The 27,976-nt window shown below is 43.2% G+C and overlaps 1 long non-coding RNA gene across 1 annotated transcript in view; it reads left to right on the top strand.

The window, feature by feature from the left end:
* The window catches only part of LOC125638994 (uncharacterized), a 93,377-nt gene extending 65,863 nt beyond the window's left edge, over positions 1–27,514 (top strand). Inside the window, exon 2 of the long non-coding RNA XR_012669073.1 lies at positions 23,092–27,514. This is a non-coding gene — a long non-coding RNA (uncharacterized LOC125638994). The remainder of the gene's footprint in view (positions 1–23,091) is intronic.
* The last annotated feature ends 462 nt before the right edge of the window (positions 27,515–27,976 follow it).

The following is a 27,976-nucleotide window of genomic DNA, read 5'->3' as shown; positions in this document are numbered from 1 at the left end:
TCCTCCCAGCTTTGTCGCCTCTGTCACGCCATTCCCTTAATGTGTGGGAGGTTGGGGGAGGGAAGGTTTCACAACAGAGTTGAGTCCATGGGGTACCCTGGGGAGCATCTACCCAAGTTATTGTTTGGTATTGGTGGTAAAAGCCTTATGGCACAGGAGAGCAGGGGTTGGGCCCCTCCCCAAGTTATCATTAATAAAGTTGTGGCCTGCCATTTAAACCCATCCTGTGTGTCTGTAACTCATCTGCCTGTTTGTCCTGGTCAATGGGACTTACAGTAAATAAGTGGAGGAAAGGCAGGGACTGTCTTTTTCTTCAGTGCTTGTGTAGCACCCAGCACAATGGGCTCCTGGCTCGTGACTAGGGCTCCTTGGTGCTACAATCATGGAAATACTACAAGATACAATCCTAGTAAAATGTTTAATACTCTGAATCATTCCTGAAACAAGGTTCTCCTGTAACAGAGGTGGGGAGCTGCAGTATAAAGGTAGCACTCGTCTGCGATGACCTGAACATCTTACACATGACTTTGCCATGCCTGAGTAATGGAGCCATCCCACACGCATGTTGATAAAACCCTTATACCACACTGCCATGTATCCATTTACAGATATTTTGAGGAAAGGGGTTTTATTTAGCTACATACTGTATACAGTTAACTGAAAAAGCCTGAACTGACATAATTACATTACTGAAGCTGGTTTCTGTGAAAATAGTACTTAGAAGTGTTGCACAGTAGTCACTATACATTAATTTGCTCTCCCATCACTTAATTACATCACCCTTTAAGACAGACGTATAATGTAATTAGAGATTTGAACAGTTCACAGCTAGATCACTTAAAGTAACGTTGTTAATGGGCTTTAGAAGTTCTCCCTTTAATATTGCCAGTGTTATAACTTCTAATTACCTTAATAATTAGGGCTGTGTCATTCATGATTGAGGTAACAGTTTCTAACGCTAATGGGTATTAGAGGTCTCGTACAAGGCATGTTTTGATGTTCTCATCTAGTTGCTTAGGGTGGGCAGGAGCTATTTGCCCTTAGAAACATAGTGGTTGCTATGTGCTGGCCGGGGCAGAAGCATCCTTACTAACCACTTTCAGACTGCTGTGGCCACTGCTGTTTTCACTGAGGAGGGAATGTAGAAACTGCATTCACCGTGTGCTGCTCATGAAATGCAAATGTGGCACCTCTGGCTGAAATTTGCTGAACTTAAATTGCTACTGTGGCTATTGCTACAAATAACAGTGTAAAGTTGGATGCCAAACCTGCCGAGAAATGAAAGAAATCCATAGGCAAAACCACCAACCCTTTATGTACCATTAAGAGTCTTGACACAGATTAATTTAAACTTAAATTTTAAAGTTTAAGATTTAACTTTGCGCTAAACATGCTCCATTGTACATAGGCCTTGCGGGTATAATTAGGGACAGGTTAAGTGCTAACGGAACAGAGTTTGCTTTGGAACAGGACTTTTCACCAGACTCCTGCTATTTCTCAGTGTTGGATGGGTAAGAAATCCTACAGAATAGTCTCTTATATGGGATGTTGGTACTTTCACCTCTAACTGGAACCAGAAAATTCAGAGGCACTCTGATAATTCAACTTCCATGGTGGTAGAGGACTCCACGGTTGTCAGCACACAGACTGCACATAGTGGCTGCAGCCTGTGATCTGAGGTGGGTACAGAACTCAGGATTTATTCTGCTCCCTTTCAGACCCCAAACGAACCTGCAAACGTATGATCAGAAATGACAACAAACTTTTTGAAAATATCAAGGGGAAGTACATGGAAAGGAACAAGGAAAAACTTGGCTGGATGTTTATCTTATTGGTTTCCAGAATCTAGCCTGCCTCCTAGGATTAACAATAGAACAGCTCTTCTGCAAAGTGTTTTTAAACTGTTCAAATCATTTGAGCAAGTTTTTGTCATATAGAGTATTTATGCTTGGGTATACTATTGTTCAGCTGTTGGAACCCCACTATGCCATTTGCATGACTTAAGATCCTGGATACCTGAGAGAGAAAAGACTTAGTTCTCAGATTTATGTTTCTTATAGCCAGGTGTTACACTGAATTCTTGATTTAGGTTAAATCCATTGAGCACTTAGGTATAGCTGAAAGCTATAGGGATGGAAAACACTCATTCCTCCAGACTTGCACTTGAAATAAATATTTAATGGACTGGATATGGAGGAATCATACCCACACAGATTGGATGCACATGGAAAACCAGCCCTTAAAGCTACACCACTGAAATCAACTCTCTTTATAGGCCCCACAAAGACAAAACACAGATCCAGATTAACGTCTGGGTCAAAACCACCAGAACTGTTTGGAAACACAGCAAAAAATATGGAGTGTGAAAACATCTCTGTGCCACCTAGTATCGAGAGGGAGGATTGTCTTATGGTTAAGGTGTCAGCCTGCACACCAGGAGATCTGGGTTTAATGCCTGGCTCTGTCACAGACTTGCTGTGTGACTTTGGGCAAGTCACTTAATCTTTCTCTGTGCTCAAGTTCCCCATTCAAAAGACAGGAATGAGACCTTCCTTTGTCTGTCTTATCTATTGAAACTGTAAAATCTTTGGGGCAGGAATTGTCTCGTGTTATCTGTATGTACATTGCCTAGCACAATGGCTAAGGCCCCATGTAAATCACAGTTTCACACATTGTACAAAAATCATTAAATTAGCCCTATACTGTGATTTATTCCAATCCTGGGGAGGCAGAAATGGGAATCCCTGCTTCTGCCTCCCCACTCCTCAAAATAATCACAGTATTGGACTAATTCGGCTCCTTATTGGGGAGTAAGTGGGAGGGTGGCAGGCCAGGGGAGGTGGGTAAGGACAGTGTGTCTTGAGACACTCTGCTGACCAGCCAACCCAGGTCAGGTCAGGGATGAGGGCCTGGCTCCATCTGCGCTGAGCTCTGGCTCAGGTCACCACTGTTGCCCACCCTGGTGGGAGGACTGGGGTGTAAGGTGGCCCTGCCTTATTTGGGGGGATCAGGATTGGGGGATGGGATAGATTCATCTACTCACACACCTGCTTGTGCTCCATGCAGCAGATCTCAGGGTCAGCTCCACAACAGCCAGCATGAGGTGTCTCCCTGGAGCTGCATGGGGCTTCCAGGGGTGGGCTGAGCCAGGGTTCTAATTGCCACCCGCCTCATCATGCTGGCCAGACTGGAAGCAGCAGCACACGGGGCTGGAGCTCAGCACAGAGTGAGCCAGGCCCTGAACCCTTACCCTAAATGTGGGGCTGAGCCGCTCAGCCTGACACACTCCCCACTTCCTGGAATAGGTCCAGCACAGCACTTCCCACCCCTCCGTGGGATAGGCCTGGCCCACTAACCCCCCCAACAGCGGCAGCTTCAGCAGGGAGGCAGAAGTGGGAATTCCTGCTGTTGGAAAAATTACAGCAGATTGGGAACTGAGGGGAGGGGAAAGACTCAGCAACCAGGCATATCACATGAAATTCAAGCACTTACCAATGGCACTGCCATGAATTTAAAGAAAAAGAAAGCAATTTTTGAAGGGCCTTAATCATAGGGCTTCTTGGTGCTACTGTAATACAGATAATAAATTCTAACATCCTCAACCATATCCCTGGTGTCTGCCATGAGACCACAACTAGATGGAAGCAGAATAAACAGAATTAGCTACAACAGCCCATACAGATTTGGAAGCTTTGAACAACTAGCCCAAAGGTTTTCAAATTGTGGGGCATGTCCCTGTAGGGGGGTGCGGAGGAACATTCGGGGGTGGGGGAGTGGCGATGCCAGGCAGCTCAGGTCAGCCCCATGCGGTGGGACTCAGAAAGGGAGCCCTACCTTCACCCCGACTCACCCCTTTTTTTTCTGGGTTTGGGTTGATGGGGGCGCAGCCAAAAATTGTAAGTCAAAAAGTTTGAAAACTGATGAACTAGCCAATTAATACAACCGTCAGTGATAGATTTTTAAAAATATCTCCAACTTCAGCACACCTGAACTGACTGGGCAGATATACAGCAAATCCATGTCCAAATTCAAAAATGAATAATAAAGCAAACAAGAACTAATCTAAAGGACAAATTGCCATTCTCTGTGGAGCACTGAATAGTGCTGAAATAGATAAGTCACAGCACATAACAGAAAAACAGGAAGCAGAATTTCAGAGTATTATAGATGACTACCTCTGAGCAGATATCCTCCAAACTACACACACCCTCCCCTCCTCATGGAAAGAATTTCTGTGGTAAGTAATCATGTTTCTTCTCCACTCAATATATCTTCAACAAAATGTACTCAAATACTCAACATTGGCTGTGGGCCAATAAGTCACCACACACACACACACTTTCACATATAAAGTGTGTGTGTGTGGCGACTTATTGGCCTACAGCCAATGTTGAGTATTTGAGTACATTTTGTTGAGGATATCTCTCTATATCTCTCTATATCTATATCTATCTATATACCTACCTATAATTTTTTCTGGGAATACCCATAGATCCAGATATGTTGCTTGTGTGCAACTAAAAGTGCTCAGAAAATCTCTGACACCCATTTTGATAAAAACCTATTTTTGTATGTTCTGGGAAGCCTTTCCCCACATCTACAAAGATTCTCCAAAACAAAGATAGTTATCGAAAAAATAATTTAAAAAAAAGCAGAAGGAAAGCTATGGCGCACAAGAGAAAATTCTACAGTTACAATGAAGCTAAACAAAAGACAAGAAATATCAGATATGGAATGGATCATAGCTCAGATTAGACAGTGCCAAAATCAGTTACGGAAGCACTCAGCTACTTGTAATGCAAAAGCAACAACACCAAACAGCAATTATGCCATACTGCATTGTGCAATATTTATAAAGATGTCAACCTCTCACTGATATATTGAACAAAAAACACCTCTATATTTACTTAAGTATAAGAACTCTGCACCAGATTCCCATGTACCTATCTAGCTAGAAAAGTTCTACACCAGCTACTTGTGGACCTCTCAGTGTGCATCAATAATGCACCAAATACATATGTATATAGTTGTATATAACACTGCTGCATCAACTGCCTACATATATTCTTATGTAGAACAATACCACACCCTGGACCTATGTGCATGTGTTCATAAAGGTATGCAATAATACCACACCCTAAAATCTTTATATCTATTTATGCATTTTACATATATATTTACTTATATAGTTACTTGTAAATATCACACAAGTGAACAGTTAAAGTAAACAGCTTGGGATATTCATTTCTGCAAAACACAAGACTCTGCCACATGGGCTAAAGCAGAATTCCCTCTGGCCCTTGTACTATAAGAACTTTTTTATTCTTTGCGGGTGAGCCACTAGAGGGCAACATAATCACTGACACTTCAGACGGTTTGCCATTCTATCCAGTAGAGGGCAGTATTATATTAGCCAGTACAAGGCGGCATTTGAAAATGAAAAAAGAGAAAGCAAGTTAAATATATCTGAACCTCAAAAACTAGACCATGTTTTGGGCAACTGTTCAGCTTGGTTCTTATTGTATTGAGACCAATTAATCTCACCTTTGGTATTGACAGTTTGATGTCAGCACATCATGATGTATATTATGTACACTGTAATATTCAGGGACAAAGGGACACTGTAAAACCAGGAAAAGGTTTTAAAAGACAGAGTTACCACTTGACCTTTGGAATTCTTTGTTTTTATTGGTTGGTGCCTTTGTGATAATTATTTTTATTGAATAAAACATATACTACAATGAAGTACAAAAACCAACCACCATCTATAATACAGGTCCTTGTAACAAAATGATTGACACATGTAACTTCCATGTTTCCATGGAGCCACCATCTTGAAACCTGGTATATTCATTCACTGGATAAAGGAACAAAAACAAAACAACCATACCTTCCCTGCCCCCCACCAAAAAAAAGAAAAAAAAAGTGAATTTAGATATTTCCATCATGAGCAACCGAATGTCATTGTTTGCTTTGATCAGATTTCAACAAGTGCCTTTGCACACCTCACGGGGTAACGGTCTACAGAACTCTATTAATTTCTTCATGGGGACAGTCACTTAGGATCTGCAGTTCCAACTGGGAGAAATGAAGGCCATCTGAGACTGCCAATCCTAGTTATCAGATTTGAGCTAAGAAAATATGGTTTTCTAAAATAATTATATCATTATATCAGGAATGTCTGTGAGGGGAGGGCTCCTGCCTCATACTGGGAATGAGGGGCGATCAACAGGTTATCTCAAGTGCTTATATACAAATGCACAAAGCCTTGGAAACAAGCAGGGAGAACTGGAGGTCCTGGTGATGTCAAAGAACTATGACGTGATCGGAATAACAGAGACTTGATGGGATAACTCACATGACTGGAGTACTGTCATGGATGGATATAAACTGTTCAGGAAGGACAGGCAGGGCAGAAAAGGTGGGGGAGTAGCACTGTATGTAAGGGAGCAGTATGACTGCTCAGAGCTCCAGTACGAAACTGCAGAAAAACCTGAGTGTCTCTGGATTAAGTTTAGAAGTGTGTGCAACAAGAGTGATGTAGTGGTGGGAGTCTGCTATAGACCACCGGACCAGGGGGATGAGGTAGATGAGGCTTTCTTCCGGCAGCTCACGGAAGCTACTGGATCGCATGCCCTGATTCTCATGGGTGACTTTAATTTTCCTGATATCTGCTGGGAGAGCAATACAGCGGTGCATAGACAATCCAGGAAGTTTTTGGAAAGCGTAGGGGACAATTTCCTGGCGCAAGTGCTAGAGGAGCCAACTAGGGGGGGCGCTTTTCTTGACCTGCTGCTCACAAACCGGGTAGAATTAGTGGGAGAAGCAAAAGTGGATGGGAATCTGGGAGGCAGTGACCATGAGTTGGTTGAGTTCAGGATCCTGACACAGGGAAGAAAGGTAAGCAGCACGATACGGACCCTGGACTTCAGGAAAGCAGACTTTGACTCCCTCAGGGAACGGATGGCCAGGATCCCCTGGGGGACTAACTTGAAGGGGAAAGGAGTCCAGGAGAGCTGGCTGTATTTCAAGGAATCCCTGTTGAGGTTACAGGGACAAACCATCCCGATGAGTCGAAAGAATAGTAAATATGGCAGGCGACCAGCTTGGCTTAATGGTGAAATCTTAGCGGATCTTAAACATAAAAAAGAAGCTTACAAGAAGTGGAAGGTTGGACATATGACCAGGGAAGAGTATAAAAATATTGCTCGGGCATGTACGAATGTTATCAGGAGGGCCAAATCGCACCTGGAGCTGCAGCTAGCCAGAGATGTCAAGAGTAACAAGAAGGGTTTCTTCAGGTATGTTGGCAACAAGAAGAAAGCCAAGGAATGTGTGGGCCCCTTACTGAATGAGGGAGGCAAACTAGTGACAGAGGATGTGGAAAAAGCTAATGTACTCAATGCTTTTTTTGCCTCTGTTTTCACTAACAAGGTTAGCTCCCAGACTGCTATGCTGGGCATCACAAAATGGGGAAGAGATGGACAGCCCTCTGTGGAGATAGAGGTGGTTAGGGACTATTTAGAAAAGCTGGACGTGCACAAGTCCATGGGGCCGGACGAGTTGCATCCGAGAGTGCTGAAGGAACTGGCGGCTGTGATTGCAGAGCCATTGGCCATTATCTTTGAAAACTCGTGGCGAACAGGGGAAGTCCCGGATGACTGGAAAAAGGCTAATGTAGTGCCAATCTTTAAAAAAGGGAAGAAGGAGGATCCTGGGAACTACAGGCCAGTCAGCCTCACTTCAGTCCCTGGAAAAATCATGGAGCAGGTCCTCAAAGAATCAATCCTGAAGCACTTGTATGAGAGGAAAGTGATCAGGAACAGCCAGCATGGATTCACCAAGGGAAGGTCATGCCTGACTAATCTAATCGCCTTCAATGATGAGATTACTGGTTCTGTGGATGAAGGGAAAGCAGTGGATGTATTGTTTCTTGACTTTAGCAAAGCTTTTGACACGGTCTCCCACAGTATTCTTGTCAGCAAGTTAAGGAAGTATGGGCTGGATGAATGCACTACAAGGTGGGTAGAAAGCTGGCTAGATTGTCGGGCTCAACGGGTAGTTATCAATGGCTCCATGTCTAGTTGGCAGCCGGTATCAAGTGGAGTGCCCCAAGGGTCGGTCCTGGGGCCGGTTTTGTTCAATATCTTCATAAATGATCTGGAGGATGGTGTGGATTGCACTCTCAGCAAATTTGCGGATGATACTAAACTGGGAGGAGTGGTAGATACGCTGGAGGGGAGGGATAGGATACAGAAGGACCTAGACAAATTGGAGGATTGGGCCAAAAGAAATCTGATGAGGTTCAATAAGGATAAGTGCAGGGTCCTGCACTTAGGACGGAAGAACCCAATGCACAGCTACAGACTAGGGACCGAATGGCTAGGCAGCAGTTCTGCGGAAAAGGACCTAGGGGTGACAGTGGACGAGAAGCTGGATATGAGTCAGCAGTGTGCCCTTGTTGCCAAGAAGGCCAATGGCATTTTGGGATGCATAAGTAGGGGCATAGCGAGCAGATCGAGGGACGTGATCGTTCCCCTCTATTCGACATTGGTGAGGCCTCATCTGGAGTACTGTGTCCAGTTTTGGGCCCCACACTTCAAGAAGGATGTGGATAAATTGGAGAGAGTCCAGCGAAGGGCAACAAAAATGATTAGGGGTCTGGAACACATGAGTTATGAGGAGAGGCTGAGGGAGCTGGGATTGTTTAGCCTGCAGAAGAGAAGAATGAGGGGGGATTTGATAGCTGCTTTCAACTACCTGAAAGGGGGTTCCAAAGAGGATGGCTCTAGACTGTTCTCAATGGTATCAGATGACAGAACGAGGAGTAATGGTCTCAAGCTGCAGTGGGGGAGGTTTAGATTGGATATTAGGAAAAACTTTTTCACTAAGAGGGTGGTGAAACACTGGAATGCGTTACCTAGGGAGGTGGTAGAATCTCCTTCCTTAGAGGTTTTTAAGGTCAGGCTTGACAAAGCCCTGGCTGGGATGATTTAACTGGGAATTGGTTCTGCTTTGAGCAGGGGGTTGGACTAGATGACCTTCTGGGGTCCCTTCCAACCCTTATATTCTATGATTCTATGATTCTATGATATCACTGTTACCCGCTCTGCCCTCTGAGGTATTTGATTGTAGACGGTTGAATGTTGCGCTACTGCATGCCTTCACATCAGTAGAGAGAAAAGGGGCTCTCCTGAGGCACTGCCTATGTACTGTAGCACTCCCCCCACTTCGAAACAGGCACAAGCAATAATATGCTCTTCCGATAGTACTATACCACGCCTACCAGCTTTATCGTAGTTAAGGTGAAATTACTTCTCTCCATTGTCAACAGGCATCAAAAAAATCATTGCCAGAGCTACTAGAAAGCTGAAAACCTGCCTATTTATGAATATGGGATCCATGATTAAGATAAAACCATGACCTCACTGATTGCTGGCCGCTCTCTTTGATTAAAATAAAAAAATTAAATAATATCATAACATTAAAAAAATCTGAACTTGTCGAGGGTGAGTGAGTGCATCATGGACATAAAGATTGATAGTCACAGCCACTCAAACCATGCACTGCTAGCATCTAGCAATCATAATGCAAGACTGAACACATACATGTACCCCAAAGGGTTACTAATACATACTACATGATTATTTATAATCTTCTATCATAGACAGACATTTACTGTACTAATAACTAGAGTTATTTCATAGGGAGACTATTTGGGAAGTGGCTGGTTTTAACATATCTGTTATGTGAAAATATTATGGGAGTCAGATGTAGCTCCATAACTCTATAAGTTTGAGCAAGGAGATTTTTAATACTCCCTTGCGGAATAAGGCCCTGATCCTGCAAAGACTTGTGTATGTGTTAACTTTAAACTCACAAATACTTTCATTGATGTCAACTTGCATACCCTAAAGTTCAGAACATGCTTAAGTGTTTGCAGGGTTGGTGCCTAAATCTCCAATCACTCCTGTTCTGGCTATATACCATACACACCAATGGATGCATTTCCCATCTTTTTAAATTAGAATGATATTACATATTGGAGAATGAGAAGGGGAATCCTGAGTAACTGACTGTGGGCTGCTTTTTTTAAAGATACTCAGCTGGTGTAAATCAGTTTAGTTCCATTGACGTTAATGGATCTATGCTGGTTATCACCAGCTGAAGATATACTCCTATGTGTCTATTATTATTATAATCAAAGATTGGGTTAGATTCAGCAGGTATGAGGGCGGGTTCATCAATTTGTGCAATAACTAATCTGTGCTTGTTAGGTCTCTTTTAGAAGCACTTAACCTGAAGTCTTTACATCAAGATTGGATACCTTTATAGAAGATATGCTCTAGTTCAACAATAAGTTATTGGGCTCATTATAGGAATCACGGGATGAACGTCTATGTGTTGTGCAGAAGGTCAGACTAGATGAGCATAATAGTCCCCGCTTGCCTTAAAACAGATGAATATGAAGTTGGTGGTGAAATTTTGTTTTTCATGTAATAGCACATTGGATTCATACCACATACCAGCTAATATAGTTCTAGATTCAGTAATTTAAGGTTACACAGGAATCGTGATATCTGCCGTTAACCCACTTTTAATCCTGATGCATTATTTTTCTCATCCCGTAAAAATGATCTAACACTTCCATCTAAGAATTTGACTGTGTGTGAATTTATGAGCAAAGTTTGTTAATTAAGATGCTGTAATCATTACAGTAAAATGAGATTGAATATCTTAGGAGACCTGGTTTTGCCTTTTTAACTTAGATGTAGTTGTTCAGTGATATATGTATCTGTTGGTGGGAAATGTCACCTTAACTTCATTTCCTGGTTTTCTCTGGTTTCTGTTTTGTGGGTTATTATAACACTAACAGCTTTGTAAGGGACAGACTTAATTCCACACTTCTTGCTCTCCCAACATTTGAGGTTCTGGAGTGAAATCCTGGCCCCACTGAAATCATTAGCTTAAATGGGGCCAGGATTTCACCCTTAGGGTTTATCTCTCACATTCTGAAAGGGCACAAGGACAAGCAGGAACATTATCTCCACATTGATGAAGTGTTGTGCAAGTCTCTATGCTCTTGCTGAGCAATCTGAGTGCTTGTGTTGTCAGGAGCATTAATAATGGCTGTATCCAAAGGTTCCAGATCCAACACAAAGAGGAATGGAAGAAGACATGAACCACACACTTACTTACATTTCTCAAGATGGATAGGATTACTTATAACCCTGGGTGACAAGCCCGTATTCAACAGAGTTTTTGCCTCTCACCAAAAGCTATGGTTATGGGCCTATGTGTAAGTGCATATTTAAAATAGGGCTAAGCATGTGCCTTAGCATACTTTTTACTTGGTAGTCCACAATGGCCCTATTAAAATTACTGACATATTCACTGCGTATGTATTTTGCTTTCCATACCTATTTTATATATTACAATCCACTGGTTTATATATTATTATGCCACTGGTTCAAATTCGGAGCTGATCAGTAATGACCTGCAATTGTTATTATCTGATGGCTGCTTGATGGTTCATGTGAAGCCAGCTGGTGGTCTTTGTTCAGTTCCTAACAGAGAAAAGCCATCTTCGCTCTGGAAATCAGTCCTGCTCAGAGCTCTCTCTCAGAGTAGCTAGGTACAAGTGACAGCTCAGGCTGCATGGGCTTCCAGACCTCCCATACCCCTACTGGACCCAAAGGGTCCTCTCTCAAGTATTGTGGCTTTCCTTCATCCTGTTTTCATCTTCATAGGGTTCAAATCAAGCTTTTAGCAGGAGTTTACAGGGGAAATCTTCAGATCCCTGGGGCTTCTTCCCCATAGCTACTGGCAACAGCTGCTGCTGAGGGCACAGGGTGGTAACTCAGGGTCTTTCATCCTTGTCACAGTGTGGCCCTGTCACAGGATCCCAAGAAACCCACACAGGACATTAAGTCCAATAGCCTCTCCTTCCTACTCCATGCAGGGAACAGCAACAAAAGCCAGACACAGGAGTCAAGTCTCCTTATATCACATTACCTCAACCCAGAAGGCAAAATTCTCCATTGCATCTGATTTCATGTTACAATGGTGTAAAAATGGTATAACATGGTAGAAAATCACATCCTGAAACTTGGACTCTGGATTCCCTCCACCCCCCATTTGATCTGTTACCACTGGGTTTTGGTTCCCACTCATCTCACCCCTCTCCTACCTCTGCAACCTTTCAGCTGCCCCGCCTCACCCTCTCTTCCCATCACTCTCCTCTCCCTTTTCCCCTGTCATAAATGTAAAGGGAAGGGTAAACCCCTTTAAAATCTCTCCTGGCCAGAGAAAAAATCCTGTCACCTGTAAAGGGTTAAGAAGCTAGGATAACCTCGCTGGCACCTGACCAAAATGACCAATGAGAAGACAAGATACTTTCAAAAGCTGGGAGGAGGGAGAAAAACAAAGTGTCTGTCTGTGTAATGCTTTTGCCGGGGACAGAACAGGAATAGAGCCTTAGAATTTAGTAAGTAATCTAGCTAGATATGCGTTAGATTCCGATTTCTTTAAATGGTTGAGAAATTAAGTTGTGCTGAATAGAATGGATATTCCTGTCTGTGTGTCTGTAGGTATTTACCATCCTGATTTTACAGAGGTGATTCTTTTTATTGTTACTTCTTTTTTACTGTTACTTCTATTAACATTCTTCTTTTTAAGAACTGAATGCTTTTTTTCATTGTTCTTAAGATCCAAGGGTTTGGGTCTGTGGTCACCTATACAAATTGGTGATGATTTTTATCAAACCTTCCCCAAGAAGTGGGGTACAAGGGTTGGGAGGATTTTGGGGGGAAAGACGTTTCCAAACAATGCTTTCCTAATAAAATAAACCCAGATAAATGTTTGGTGGTGGCAGTGGAAGTCCAAGGGCAAAGGGTAAAATAGTTTGTACCTTGGGGAAGTTTTAACCTAAGCTGGTAAAAGTAAGCTTAGGAGGTTTTCATGCAGGTCCCCACATCTGTACCCTATAGTTCAGAGTGGGGAAGGAACCTTGACATCCCCTTTCTAGCTTCCCCCTGTGCAGTTACTCTCTCCTTTTACCTTCTCCCCTATCGTACTCCAACCTTCCCTTCCTCCTGCCCACCTCAACACTGAGCGTCCCAACAACTCCCCTCCCCGTGCCTCCAAAATAACAAATCAAGCCATGGAACTAAGATGTCTGTCAGTCATTACCTTGACCATTTAGCTTGTGTCTTGCATCACTTTCCATTTTGAGACTTGGACTACAATACAAATAAGGTCCATATGAAATAATTAGAACTGGTCAAAAAATGGCAAAAATTGGTAAAAATGTCATAGGATTTTTTTGAAATGTTTTTATTGTTTTGAAAAATGCCAACATCTTGCATACTTTTGTCCATTATAGAAAAGTGTCAACAAGTTCTATAGTCAGTCAACCCCCACCCCCCACATTTTTCATTAAAAGCTTTGAGGAAATTTTAATCAAAATTGGACATTTTTGACAAAAAATTATTCAAAACTCACAATTCAGGAACTTTTGACCAGGTGTAACAATAAAAATATACCATGTTGGACATGCAGGCATCTCTGCTCTTTACAAAGAATTAATTTTGCCTCAAAACCACCCTATGAGGTAGAGGCCCATTATTACCCCCATTATATTGACAGGAATCTTTAGTATAGAAATCCATGAGTCTTACAAGTGACTATTGATTTTGGGGGCCCAGTCTGAGCCATTTTATAGAGCCTTGATTATCAGAAGGTAGGTGCTCAGCGCTTTCTGAAAATTAAGCCCTTTTAAGCTGTCTCATTTGGGCACCCAAAATCAATAGTCACCTTCGAAAATCTTGGCCCAAGGGAAACACTCAGGTCACGCAGGCAGTATGTCTTAGAGCTCAGAATAAAATCTAGGTCTTCTGACTTGTGACAATGTGCCTTAAGCAAAATAATATCATTCCTTATTGCAGCTGCCCACATCATGAAAACCATCACCATAAATACACCTTTGTAGAGGTCTCAGTTAGGAAGCCAACTGTTCAGCAGATATGAGGAGGGAACAACTTTCGTCACCCCCCTGCCCTTTTTCCAGATGGATGCTGAAGTGCAAAGGAAGCAGTGTGGGGAATTTCCTTGCCACTTCTCATGCTGTACTTGTTCTGAAGAAGACTTCAGTTTTCAGGGAAGCGTAGGTGCTGAACAGACAGGCACTAACTGCACTTTGAAAATGGGGGGCAGAGAGGAATTAAAGGTACGTTATACAATTGATTGATTATAATGTCTCTGCCATTGGAAATGGTTTGTCAGAGTCTTTCTGGAGAGTGAATGAGGGAGTGTGTGTGTGTAGGGACACACGTGGTCTAAGACATGATTAGCAAAGCGCACGTGGTTATACTGACTGATTAAACTATCCTCTCTAAAATGGTCTGGAAAAGATAACAATTACGTAATCCACAGACAAAAAACAAAACTGTGTGTGGGCCAGAGCTCTCTGAAAAACAGGATACATTTTCACAATAATTTTCATGGAAATGTCTTTTCTTGTTGTTGTTGTCAAAACTTGAAAACTTCCGACCATCTCTAGTGTCGGTGTGTACATCTGCAAGGTGGAGGCAGTGCTTAATTTGTGCCAGGGCTGAGCCCCGGCACCTCTAGGCTTGGCAGTTCCTAGCCCCGGCACCTCTAGGCGTGGCAGTTCCTAGCCTAGGCTTGCTGCATCAGTTATGAAAGTAAAAAAATGTCTTGCTCCCCGGCACCTATTTGCCTGAGTCCCAGCACCTCTTTCATTACAAATGAAGCACTGGGTGGAGGTACATGTTTGCATTTTCTGTTGTGGATCCCCAAAATCTGAGATCATCCTCTTTCATTGGTAAGTGACCCCACAGAATGTCCTATCAGACTGCTATTATGTCATTTCATCTGCCAGGGAACTGCACTAAGAGTCAGATCCCTTACGCTTGGTGAGCAGGACATTACTCTGTAAGCAGTCTCATATAAATCAATAGGACTATTCAGGGAGTCAAGTACTATTTAATGTGATTAAAGATATGTCTACACTGCACACTCCTTTCCACAGTGTGTAGAGTACACACACTGCACACCCACCTAGCACAGGTAGAACAGCAGCGTAGACGGTGAGGCACTTCTTAGGCGAGTAAAGACACACCTGAACCCTGTGGGTATGAACCCTACACAGCTCTCTAGATGTCCAAGCAGTGCCTCTCCTGTCTACACTATCTTTAGCAGTGTAGAGTCCTGCAGCCCAGTGCTGGAGTCTTTCCCTCCCACAGGGAAAGGCTCCAGCAGCAGGGAAAGTCTGGCAGAGGAGGCAGCAGGGAAAAGCTCTGGTATGGCAGCTCCCTGCTCCTGGACCTTTCCCAGCTGCCGTGAGCAGCGGTAGCCTTTCCTTGCAACAGGTAAAGACTCTGACAGAGGGAAAAGGCTCCAGCAGCTCCCCATTGCGGAGCCTTTCACTTACACGTGTTGCTACATACTGAAGTGTGGATGCAGCCTCCTCTTTCCTGTGGTGAGTAGCTATACCTACCCTAAATATGGGGAACAAGAGGTGCGCAGTACAGACACAGCCTTAGAGTGGCAAATTCAGGCCTTACGTTTGCATGAAAAAGATCCTGATTCCTGGCTATTTAAAAAAAAAACAATAGCCTGGAATTCTATCATACCACATTACAGCCAAATTTCATTTTCATAAACCAAAGCTGTTTTGTAATCCATAAGTGGCCAAAAGCATTCTGGGGTTTTAGCTGCAGAATTTCATCGCTATTAATGGGAACTGGTTGGCTAAAATCCTATTGGTCCTCAGCTTCGTGGTGGCAACTCCTCATGGATTTCAATGGGCGTTACACCTAGTGACTAAAGTAAATTGAAAGAGGAAGGGGAGTTCTCAAATCTCCAGCCAAGATGGGGGGGAGGGGGTGGAGCTGGGAGGGGAGCACTGCTTACCCAAGACAGGGAGAGGAGGGGGAGGGCTCCTCCTACTCTTATTGGTTATGCTCCTGGATGTGGGGGCAGAATTAGGCCCTACAAGTTTATCCCTAAGGGCTGGATCTTGCATTTCTTGTCACCCAAGTCTCCTGTTGAACTCAGAGGCAGTTTGGCTCATAAGTAGGGCCCTACAAAATTCATGGTCCATTTAGTCAATTTCACGGTCATAGGATTTTTAAAATTGCAAATTTCATGATGTCAGCTATTTAAATCTGAAATTTCAGGTGCCATAGTTGTAGGAGTCCTGACCCTAAAAGGAGTTGCAGTGGGTAGGGAGGGGGTCACAAGGTTATTGTAGGGGGGGATGCGGTACTGCTACCCTTACTTCTCCACTGCTGCTGACAGTGACACTGCCTTCAGAGCTGGGCAGCTGGAGAGCAGTGGCTGTTGGCCAGGAGCCCAGCTCTGAAGGCAGAGCTGTCGCCAGGAGCAGCGCAGAAGTAAGGACGGCCTGATGTGGTATTGCCACCTTTACTTCTGCGCTGCTGATCGCAGAGCTGGGCCCTCAGTCAGCAGCCGCCATTCTCTGGCTTCCCAGCTGTGAAGGCAGCAGCACAGAAGTAAGGGTGGCCTGGTATGGTATTGACACCCTTACTTCTGTGCTGCTGCTGCTGGTGGGGTGCTGCCTTCAGAGCTGGGCGTCTGGCTAACAGTCGCCGCTCTTGGGCCTCCCAGATCTGAAGGCAACGCAGAAGGGTGGCAATAGTGCAACCCCCCCTTAAATAACCTTGCAACCCCCCTGAAACTCCTTTTTGGGTCAGAACCCACAATTTGAGGAATGCTGGTCTCCCCCGTGAAATCTGTGTAGTATAGGGTAAAAGAACACAAAAGACCAGATTTCATGGGGGAAGACCAGATTTCATGACCCGTGATGCTTTTTAATAGCCGTGAATTTGGTAGGGCCCTACGTATAAGCAATACAGGACCAGGCCCTAATGCGCAAATATCAATTTCAAAGGATACAAGGCAGATGGAAAAAAATCCAATTATTTTTGGTGAGAAATTTTGAAAACCCCCCCAAAACACTTCCCCCAAAGTTTTGGTTCCCAAAATGTACCTAGAAAAAAATTGAAAATTTTAATTTGTCTTTTGGCCAAAAAGCCTTTTTTCCACTGAAAACAGGAAATTCTTTTTCCCAAAATGGGCAACTAGACTGTGGAGCTCATTGCTACAGGAAGTCACTGAGGCCACAAATTTAGCGACATTCGAAAAAGGGCACAGATATTACTATGGATGTCAAAAATATCTAGAACTATAACTAATGATAACAGAAAAAAAATGGAAGGGATATTGAATCTCCTGCTTCAGGGTTTAAACTAATTTCTTAACTATGAAGAGATCAGCATGAGATCTGATGTGGGGGAGCAGACTATTTCACATCTGCCTGCTGTAGGGTTCTTACAGCTGCCTCTGAAGCATCTGGACCGGGCCATTCTCAGAGACAGGGTACTGGACTAAATGGACCTTGGATCTGATCCAGGCTGGCAATTTCCATATTCCTAAAATGTTTTGACAAAAGAATTTCAGCCAGCTCTAATGGGGGTTAGGGGAAAGGACTCATCCAGTCTCCTCTTGAAACTTTACATATCCTGTTTTCTCCCCTTACACATGCAGGACTCACAATGCACATACCCTCCTTCTATGAGGAGGGCTTGAGCAGTTCCCTCTGGAGCTCACCAGCGCTTGTCCCTCCATTTGACCAGAAGGATTCATTAGAAAATAACTCATGGTGTTCTGTCCCCTAGTGGCTAAGCAAGCACCGAGCGTGCATTGCCAATTTCCTAATTTAATCACTGATATTTAAATGTGACCAAAATAATTGTTTTAAGAATGGTTACAAACAACACTGGATATCAAATTTCAGCTCATGGAAACTTTTAGATACAAGTTATAAATGTGGTAAAATGTGAGTTATAGGGAATGTTGACACAGCTTTAACTATAGGGTTTTGACTGCGCTAATCATAACCCTCTCACTGTTTCAACACAAATACAGGGGGCGCAAAAGATATCAACCTGTTGTCTCTCATTTATTTCTACTGTCAGCTGTTTTGAGCAGCAATTGCCTTTTCATTATAAGTGTGTACAGTTCATAAAACAATGGCACTCAATCCCTGACCAAGACCTTTAGGCACAACTGCAGTACCTACAAATAAGTAAATAAATAAGTTACTACTACTAATAATGTGATAAGCAGCATTACATTAGTGGCAAAAATTCACCTAATTCCAGAGCAGTCCTAGTTATACTAGAAAGCAGTAGGTATGGAATTGTGGTTGTGCTTTTTTGTTTCAATATGTTGTGTATTTATGTAGAGAATGGGACTAAAATTGTTTGGGTAGCTATTGTTTACATAAAATGTAATAGTCTGAAAACTGGCTGGGAGAAAACCTAGATTTTCTATCTGTGTATACACATACATACACCTACGCTCTGAACAGGAAGTGCCATGCCTGGATCAGAACCGGAAGCAATGAAAAGCAAGCTATGCACTAATTTATCAAGCTACAGTGCTGTCTGTTTGACTGACATTATTCTGTGTTACAGGAAGTCAATGGAGCTATCCTGTTTGCACCAGTTTAGGATCTGGCCTCACATCCAGGCATTTTAATCCATTCAGAGAGAGATTGCACCAACTCAATTAGGGTCCAATCCCGTGAAGATACTGTGTGCCTCCTGCCAAGTACAGATGTCAACAACAGTTGAGGGTGCTTGCTACTCACCATGTCAGAAGAGGGGCTCAGCAATTTGCAGAATTGGGCCCTTAGTGGGTGCTTTTGCAGGGTCCTCTACTCCAAACTCAGCTTCAGTGCGCAGACTGAAAAAGCAGTTTGAGAGCTACTCCAGAATAAATGGTGCAGAAAACATTTTGGGGGGGGGGGGTGAGGGGGTAGACAGTCTTTGGATTTTACAAGACTAGTGTTAAAATGCAACAATTTAGTAGGTTGATGGAACTGGATCCTTCTCTTGATTCAATGAAATGACACAAATCGTGGCTCCATTTTTCTTTGTGGTTACATCAATAATGCCTAGTTTTAGCATCTTCATGTGTGCAGTACAATCTTTATAAAGATCAAGGAGAGTTCATCCTAACATTCCCATCCTAAGACTCTGAAAGCCTTAAGTAAATGATTGTCACTCCTGTTTAGGGGTGAGAAATGCAAAAGACACACATACAGAAGTTACCAGTAACATTTCCCGTTTGATTACCAAGAGTATGATTAACAAATGTTGTCACTGTAGACAGAGAGCAAGATGACATGAAGTCATATGAGATGACACGACCGCAAACATACCTGTAATGGAAGCTTTAAGAAATAGTCTATCTTTTAATAGGAAGTGTAGCTCACATGAATGAAAATGCAATATTCCCTGGGGGTTTTGAATTAAATACAGACCTTAATAATTACTCTAATTACTTCTGTTGTGATTCTACCTTTGAGTCTACATGAAACAAACATATAACAATTAGTTACACTTTCGTTTAATCAACCAATTTTAGGATAACTGGCTATTAGTATTCCTTTTTACAAACCTGCTCTTTTAGAACAGGCCAAAGATAAAACTGTTTGTTGTAATTTAGCACTCATATGTAACAATTCATTTATTTTTGGCCCAGAGACTCAAGTCCTCTGCCTATGCATAGAGGAAATAACCCACAAGCAGCAGCTTGATAACTCATCTCAAACAGAATCTGGACAAACCGCCTCTGGGAATAAAAATGATACATCATAGTTCAGCTTCTCTTTACTGAGCATGTCAATTCAGCCTTGATCCAGCAAGGCACTGAAGCACTGATGTAAACTTAAGCTTATGGGTAGCCCCTCTGCCTTAATGTGGATCACTAGGAAATGAAATGAGGCCACCAGATCATTTTCACATATAGGCAATTACAGTGAATTTTAAAATACTTCTATTAATAAATAAAATAGTGAAAAACTGTAGCATGTGTCACTTCCCCTTCCTTCTACAAGAAAAAGCCCCAATTCAGAGTAATAGCGGGCTCCTGTCTCTTCTGTTCGTCTCATTTGGTAGGTAGAAAGATGCTAAAGACTATCGTGTCTCAAACGCTTGTGTATTTTTCATCTTAAAATTATCTGTGAAATCACCTGTTTTTCTAGAGTGCTGTTTTTTTGTCGAGTGACATGCACACCTATGGTGTTATATAAATAATAATATATTTCTCTATACCTTATGTATCGTATTGGTATTTTATCTTCAGTGTTTGACTTTTCAGTAAAATGGACAGGACACCAGACCGGTGTTTGCCTCTGCCATTGACTTGCTGTGTGACCTTGGCCAACTCACTTTTCTGTGCCTCAGTTTTCCCATCTGTAAAACAGAGAGAATGAACCCCACCTTTGCAAAGCGCTTTGAGAGCTACTATAGAAGTGGGATGCATTTATTATAGTTGTTACATGCGTGCATACACACAAGGGTAGGTCCTGAGACTGGTCAGCAGCTGTCACCTGCTCATCACTTAAGGAATCACACAAAACCATGCCAAGCTGCAACTGAGCAACATAGCATATTGGGGTTGGAAGGGATCTCAGAAGGTCATCTAGTCCAACCCTTTGCTCAAAGCAGGACCAATCCCCAATTTTTGGCCCAGTTCCCTAAATGGCCTCCTCAAGGATTGAACTCACAACCCTGGGTTTAGCAGGCCAACTCTCAAACCACTGAGCTATCCCATCACCCACCACTGGGCTATCCCTTAACTCAATTCATTTTCCCCTGAAGGCCTCCAGTTGGACCAAGCAACACTGTAGCTCCTGGAACTCTTTCTCATTAACTAAAACAAAAATGTACCCATACAAATGTCATATTTAAAATTTCTGTCTGATATTTTCTGAATTGCCGCAAGGTCCGTCCCCCACCCACGGCTATTTCATGTTTTCTAAAAGTTACCTTAGAACTCATCACAATTTGGCAGTGGTAACAAAGCCAATGCCTGCTTCACCTCAGTGCCTGCCAACTGAACAGTAAAAAGCCATGGAAATACTGATACACCATGTTACTCCCCATTGAGCAATCCTTTAGCCAAAACTAGTAACACAGACATAGTGTCAGGTTTCAGAGTAACAGCCGTGTTAATCTGTATTCGCAAAAAGAAAAGGAGGACTTGTGGCACCTTAGAGACTAACCAATTTATTTGAGCATAAGCTTTCGTGAGCTACAGCTCACTTCATCGGATGCATACTGTGGAAAGTGTAGAAGATCTTTTTATACACACAAAGCATGAAAAAATACCTCCCTCCACCCCACTCTCCTGCTGGTAATAAAGAGTGGGGTGGAGGGAGATATTTTTTCATGCTTTGTGTGTATAAAAAGATCTTCTACACTTTCCACAGTATGCATCCGATGAAGTGAGCTGTAGCTCACGAAAGCTTATGCTCAAATAAATTGGTTAGTCTCTAAGGTGCCACAAGTCCTCCTTTTCTTTTTACAGACATAGTGTGATGATCTTGGCCTCTGATAAAATGACGCCACAAAGAATCTAAAGCTAAGACCCACGTCTTTGTTACACTCAGATCTGAGAGCAGCACAAATGTCAATACCCAGGGCTTTCCCAGCAATTGTCATGAGTGAAAAGGACTCAATCCTGCTCCCACTGAAGTCAGTTGCAAAGCTTAAATGGGAGCAAGATCAGATCGAAAGTCTACGCTAATGTTAAAACTGGTGGGTCCCTCATTACCTGTTAAGTCAATGACCAGTGATAGTGACGGTTAAACTACCAGATAATAATTCTGAATCCTCATGATAAATGAACTCTAGTCACAAAACCCTTGCTTCCAGTACACTGTATGTGTTGTCAGAATAATACATAAAACAAAATGGTGTGACATAAATATGACTTAACTGCACTCTGGTTTTTGATCCTTATATGAAACTGCATAGCAGGTCCAGATCTTTTACACAAGGAAACTCATTACATATTTCATGAGCACCCTTTCATTATAGATTAGATAGACCTCAGAGAATTTAAATATGAATTTATTTTTTTAGCCTTGGAAAACGGCTACAAAATGCATGCGTATTTCTTTTTAGAAAAATGGAGTTTCATTTTTTTTTAAACAAAACCCTTTTCTGTTCAGGGTGTCTGTCTGCTCACTCACACGATGCCCCAACCTACCCAAACCTTTTTCATCTACTTGTTTTATCGGCTGAACAAAAGACTCTGTCAAGATCCCCGATTAAACCAGAAGAAAACACACCAAGAAAGTTACATATTATCCACCACCCAGGAAAGCCACTGAGATTGAAAACAATCCTCAAATGTGTACAGTGCTACAACAGTTAAATCTCAAAGCCACTAAGAAATTGCTTGGATGCTATGAGCAAAAAGTGTGGTTCCAGAGTATAATCCTAGCGATACACTATGTTCTTTGCAAAAGGTTGCGAGGCCTTGGCCTAATAAGCATAATCTCATTACACTGCAAATAAAAGTTTCCTATTTATCTCCAGATTTCAAATGAATCTAATAAGGCTTATGATACAGTCACCCAATACCCTAATCATATTTCTGCCTATCTAAAAGCAATCAGTAATTGTGTTATAGCAGAACGTGCTGACAATACCTCTGACACAGAAAGGAGAATGAGAGCCCAGCTGTACTAATTAAATTAAATGCTAGGCTGATGGAATACATTTGCTGAAGCTTGGAGAGTATGGGTGCAGAATTAATAAGCATTACAGCTTAGAGCAGGAGATGATATCATAATGGATGCAAGGTTTTGATGTGGAGAGCCTCATTCAGATTCAATGTACCATAATGTAGGGATGTGACAGCTGCTTAGAGAGGTGCAGAATCTTGAACAAAGTACACAGGAACTTTTTTTCCCCCTTTCCTTTTTTTGGTTGTTGTTGTTACTTGGTTAGAAACAGTATATTTTAAAATTCCCCCAGCAGCTCAAAAACTACTCAATCAGGGCTGCAATTTGTAGTTTATTACAACCTTATTTATTTGCTTTATGATTAATTTCCCTCCTCTAGGATCTGTGCTTTAAATTTGACAACTCTGTACATTAAAAAGTCATGCTTGGGAAATTATCTCTCTCTCTCTCTCTCTGTGTGTGTGTGTATACACACAAGATTCTGTCTTTCTTATTTTCAGTGGCAGAATTCCTGAGTGACTCCCAGAGGCAGCCCATACCTACAACGCAGGGAGAGGAAAAACAAACAGCACATGTCATTTCAGCCAGGAAGATTTTGGAATGAATAAGAGTCACTTAAAACGATCCAGGTCTGCGTATTTTCCCCCAGTGCAGTGGTCATTGCAGAGCCAAAAAAACCAAAAAAACAAAAAAGCCCCCCACCAGCGAGCCTCTCTCGTCTGACCAGCCCTGCTCATGTCAGCACAAAACAATTTCTTGCTCACAAACGAGGAGCGCTATCTCGCAAGCTGCAGCGCCGAGGCTGCTCTGCCAACTCGGCCAGCCGGGCTCCATTATCCTGAGACTTTTGATGGGATATTAAATGTACTAATCCTGAACTTTCCGGACTGACCCCTAAACTCGTGAACAGACAATGCCTGCCAAGCCCTTCCCCGGCCTCTCTGGGTGTGCGCATGGCCGCTCTCCCTCACACACACGTGCAAAGTGTGCTTGGCGTGGCCCCCTCCTCACTGGGCACATGTTCCGGGAGCAAAAGTGGTCCCCTCCCTCTGACTGAACTCAGAGCTGCCGGAATCAGGTCTGGCAAGTTGACATTTGTTTTAAGCAGCAGATTGCCCGAGCAAAGGGCAAAGGCCCGAGCCGCGCCCATTGCCCCCGTCTGGCACCCGGTTCGGTAGGGAAAGCCGGTCAGCTGGCCCACCGAACTCCAAATCCACTCCTGGAAACCCAGCGCCAATTAAGTTGCTGAAAACAGCAGATCTCCACTGATAAAGCTGACCATTAAATCGCAATTTAACATCCCCAGGCAGCAGTAGCTGCTGACAACCTCTGAAGCTTGTAATCTCATTTAACCCCCTCCTGTCATGAGCAGGCCCACCCCTTTCGCATAATGCAGCCCAAATTAGACCTGACATGGCAACAAGAGAAATAAAAACCTCTTTAGCTTAAAAGTCATGCCACAGTGGGTAACCCTGACCTTCAGCTTCCCCCCCACCCTGCCCAGCTCTCTGCTCCAGGGGCCCCACAGACATTTACGTTTGGAGCGAGAGGGAGGGTTTTTTTCACAAGGCAGTGGGATTTCCCTTGGGGCAAATTACAGAGAATTTTCCGAGACAATAGAAGGAAATTTCACCTGAGCTGTATTTAATTTTTTTTAAAGCCTTTCTTTAAGTAATAAAAGATGAACCCTCGGCGCTCTGTTCAAACCGCGTTGGCTCAATACTCCCCTTCGCCTGCGGCGCGCGGTGACTTAGAAGCCCCGGGCCGGCGCTGCTGGAAGACAGCGGCCCCCAGGCTCTGCCTTCGCCGCCTCGCATCCCAAATGAGGTCACGGTAGCTGGTGGCTGAAGCCTTCAAAGCCCCGCTCCCGGAACTGGCATTTACTGGAGTTCGGGTTTCAGAAGGAATCTGACGGCTTCTAAGGCCCCTTAAAATCACCACGACGCGCCGACGCCTCTACCCATCAGCTATTCGCTTTGTTAAGGACGGGAGGGGAAAGGCACGGGGGAGAGACACAGCCTACATTATTTACACGCTCCGACTCCAGGCGCGTTTGGCAGAGCTTTGCAAAGCTAACCCGGGCGGGTGCTGGGCAGGACTGGCTCGGTGAAAGGACGAAGTCGTCCATGGATGATCCTTCTCAGGATACTAGGGTTCAGCAACCGATGAAGTGAGCTGTAACTCCCGAAAGCTCATGCTCAAACAAATTGGTTAGTCTCTAAGGTGCCACAAGTCCTCCTCTTCTTTTTTCTCAGAATACTAATACACACACACACCCCATCATCATACCAACGAGCCCCATCCCCCCAGGTAATTGTTTGCAAGCACATTGTTCCTGTGGCTATCACAAGATGCCCTCAGGGGCTTTGGGTTTGTTTGTATTTTGTGTTGTTTTGCCTGCTAAAAGCAAGGGTGCTGTCCCACAGTCAGAGCCAGAAAAGCATCATGGTAAAGTTAAGGGTCACATTACAGCCCTGGGTTTATTTTTCTCTGAGCTCGCCGCTCTCCCTCCGCCCGCCCTGCAATGCGAATATCTGTGTGGGTTAACGAGATCCCAATCAATAACTATTTTTTTGGAAGAAAGACCTGCCCCGATCCCGCACCCCTTGTCCATACGCCGCACTCCTTTAGAGAACGAGCTTGTGGCTAATAAGCCGTATAAAATACAAAGACACACACCAGCGCGCGGCCGGAGGACCCACCCGAAACTTTTGCTGCTTAGTTTTGCAGGTTGCGCAAGTCTGTAGCCACGCCGCTGATCCGCTCCTGTTTGCACCAGATCATTCTGAATGGAACTCACCGATTCACGCTCCCAGAGGCCTCACCGCGGGAAGGAACTTGCAGTGCTTCAGGCTCACTACCTGGACACATGGCTTTCCCCCGTCACCTCCAGGTGCCAGATCTCTTGGTGCTGCAGATCAGCTAAAAATTTGGAAGCACTCCCTCTCTCTCTCTCTCTCTCTCTCTCTCTCTCAATTTTTAAAAAGATGTTTGACTCAAGTTAGCTTAAAATGGCTAAGAATAAAAAACCGCACAAATGTTTATTTCAACTTCCCAGGGCCGCCCTGTACTGAAGCCCAGGCTGCGGAAGCCTCTGTAGCAATGGAGTGGTTTATTTAATTTGTCAGTATAATAGAAGCCGCTGAATGAGAGACAGAGAATGCAGTGTGGTATAAAAGAAACAAAGGCTAAAAGTACCACTATTTTGATTCCCTTTTTAAAATTACTTCCAAAGTGTGGTATCTATTGTGAAGAATAATGCTGAACAAAGCACAGTGTCTTGGCAATATTCACAGACCTCATTCACAGAGCCAGTTCTGTCTGTACATTCAGAGGTAGAATACACTTATAAATGATGCATTGGAAGGACTATAGTTTCTATTGTATTCCCAGTGTAAACAAAAAGACAGACAGAAGCTGAATGGCATATGGGCAGCGAGGCCACACTTGATTCATCCATTCCAGCAGCATTGTGAAGGTAAAATGTAATGCTTTATAAACTTTAAATCAGGTAAACAAGTTTGTTTGTTTTTCCAGAGTAACTCGACAGAGCTTGTGATTGTGTACGTCGAAATGGCTCATTAAAAAATAAATAAAAGGAAGACAGTTTTGATCCGCAAAAGAATCTCACAGGGGAAAGTTTTCGATCTTTCCCAAAGTTATTCCGAATGTAAGAAGGAGGGGGCCACTGGATGCTGATGGCCGAGTGGTGGTCTCCCCTCTCTGCTAACGGAATGACTGTTCTAATGTAGCAATAAGATCTCAGAGGCAGAAGCCAAACTGGTCTGGGGGTCCCGCAGATCTAGTTTCTCTTTTGCATTGCTCCTCAGTACAGCACCCCACTAGGAAAGTGGAGGCCTGGGTCCTCCAAGTTCAGCAGCAATCACAGACTGCTGCCTGCGACTAAAAATAAGAGATCAGCAACCTTGCCAGCTGAACGTAAACTGCCTCTAGGCAGTGTGCTACAAACCAGGCTCTGTCCTTCTTTGTTTATTGCCAGAGAAAACGTCTTTACAGTGTTTGGGAGGGAAGGGGAACCACTCACGTCACGTGGAAGAAAGCTTAAAAAATATGTATGTCCCCTTCACTTATTTTCCTCCCTTGCTCAGCTTAATTCAGGAAGTTCTAGTTTACCTCCCCCCTCTCCTGTTACACTTGATGCTATTACACAGAAGCTCACGTGCCGAAATTCTGCTCACTGGATGGAATCTTGCAGAAGATATGACTGTATGTAATATATAGTCTGCTTTATACACACCGTGCGGTGGAATTCAGAGTAATCCTTGCAGTGATCATGGAGCAAGTCTGACTTTCCAAAAGCCTTTTTGCTATTAGCACTGATGTGTTGCTTCCTCCCTTACCGTGATCGCTGTGGATTTGGTTCTAAGGATCAGCTTAGAAATTATTTATTCGTTTTCTTCAATATTTTGCTTATAACAGAGTACCCCTCAAGGAGAAGTTCAGATGGCACTAAGCTGTAAGCAAAGACTTGAGGTTTGGGACGTGCCAGTTGGAGTTGGAGCCACTTGGAGCTAATTATAGCTTGACTGAACTACCATAGTACTACAACCTCTGGCAGAATTTACTTAGTTCAGACATCAGAGAGATACCGATCCTCTGATGTTTCCGGTGTAGATAAGTCACTGTTTTATGGATCTGGATAGAGTGGTTGTTTGAGTATAATGATCAAAATGGAAGTTACTCAAATTGATCATCAAAACAGAATTTTACTGTGTGATATGCTAATAGCTATGTCTAATGTATATCTACACCCTTTTTAAAAAAATATGTCTCACAAGCTATATGTCTTTAAATAAATCTGTAAATTTTCCTAATAGATGCAGGAGAATGGGGTCTGTTTTTCAGTAACTAAAACAATGTTCTGTATTTCCAGGTACAAATAAATAAATGGATAATTAATTATTTTGTTTAGTTATCAGTAGTGATTACAAATTTGTGTGACTAGGACTGGCCTCCATAGTGAAAAAATACCGGAGAGGGGAGTCTGAAAAAAACATCTCAAACTGGTATAGTACAGTAGTTAGGGCTTGATCCAAAGAAAGTCTATAGAAAGACTTCCATAGATTTCAGTGGTCCCTGAATGAAGCTCTTTTGGACATGTATGAGCTAGAGAAAAGATCATCAAGGGAAGCTAGAATACTTTAGGCCACTGCATGTGGGAAAGGAGACAAAGTTTGTGCCAAAAAACATCAGTATGTTAGTAAGTATCAGGAAAGATCATAGGCCTTGAAAAAAAGCCATAGACCTGATATTAAAAGGCATAAGGACATGGACAGACCCACTGTTATTTGGAAAACTGTCAATTGCACACCACTGAAGCTATATTTGGGGTCTGATTTTTTATTTTTACATGAATGCATCATT

The sequence above is a fragment of the Caretta caretta genome, chromosome 1 (genome assembly GCF_965140235.1).
Source record: "Caretta caretta isolate rCarCar2 chromosome 1, rCarCar1.hap1, whole genome shotgun sequence".
Taxonomy (NCBI): Eukaryota; Metazoa; Chordata; order Testudines; family Cheloniidae; genus Caretta; species Caretta caretta.
Note: the sequence above shows the minus strand (reverse complement) of the source record. Positions and strands in the feature narration are given on the sequence as shown.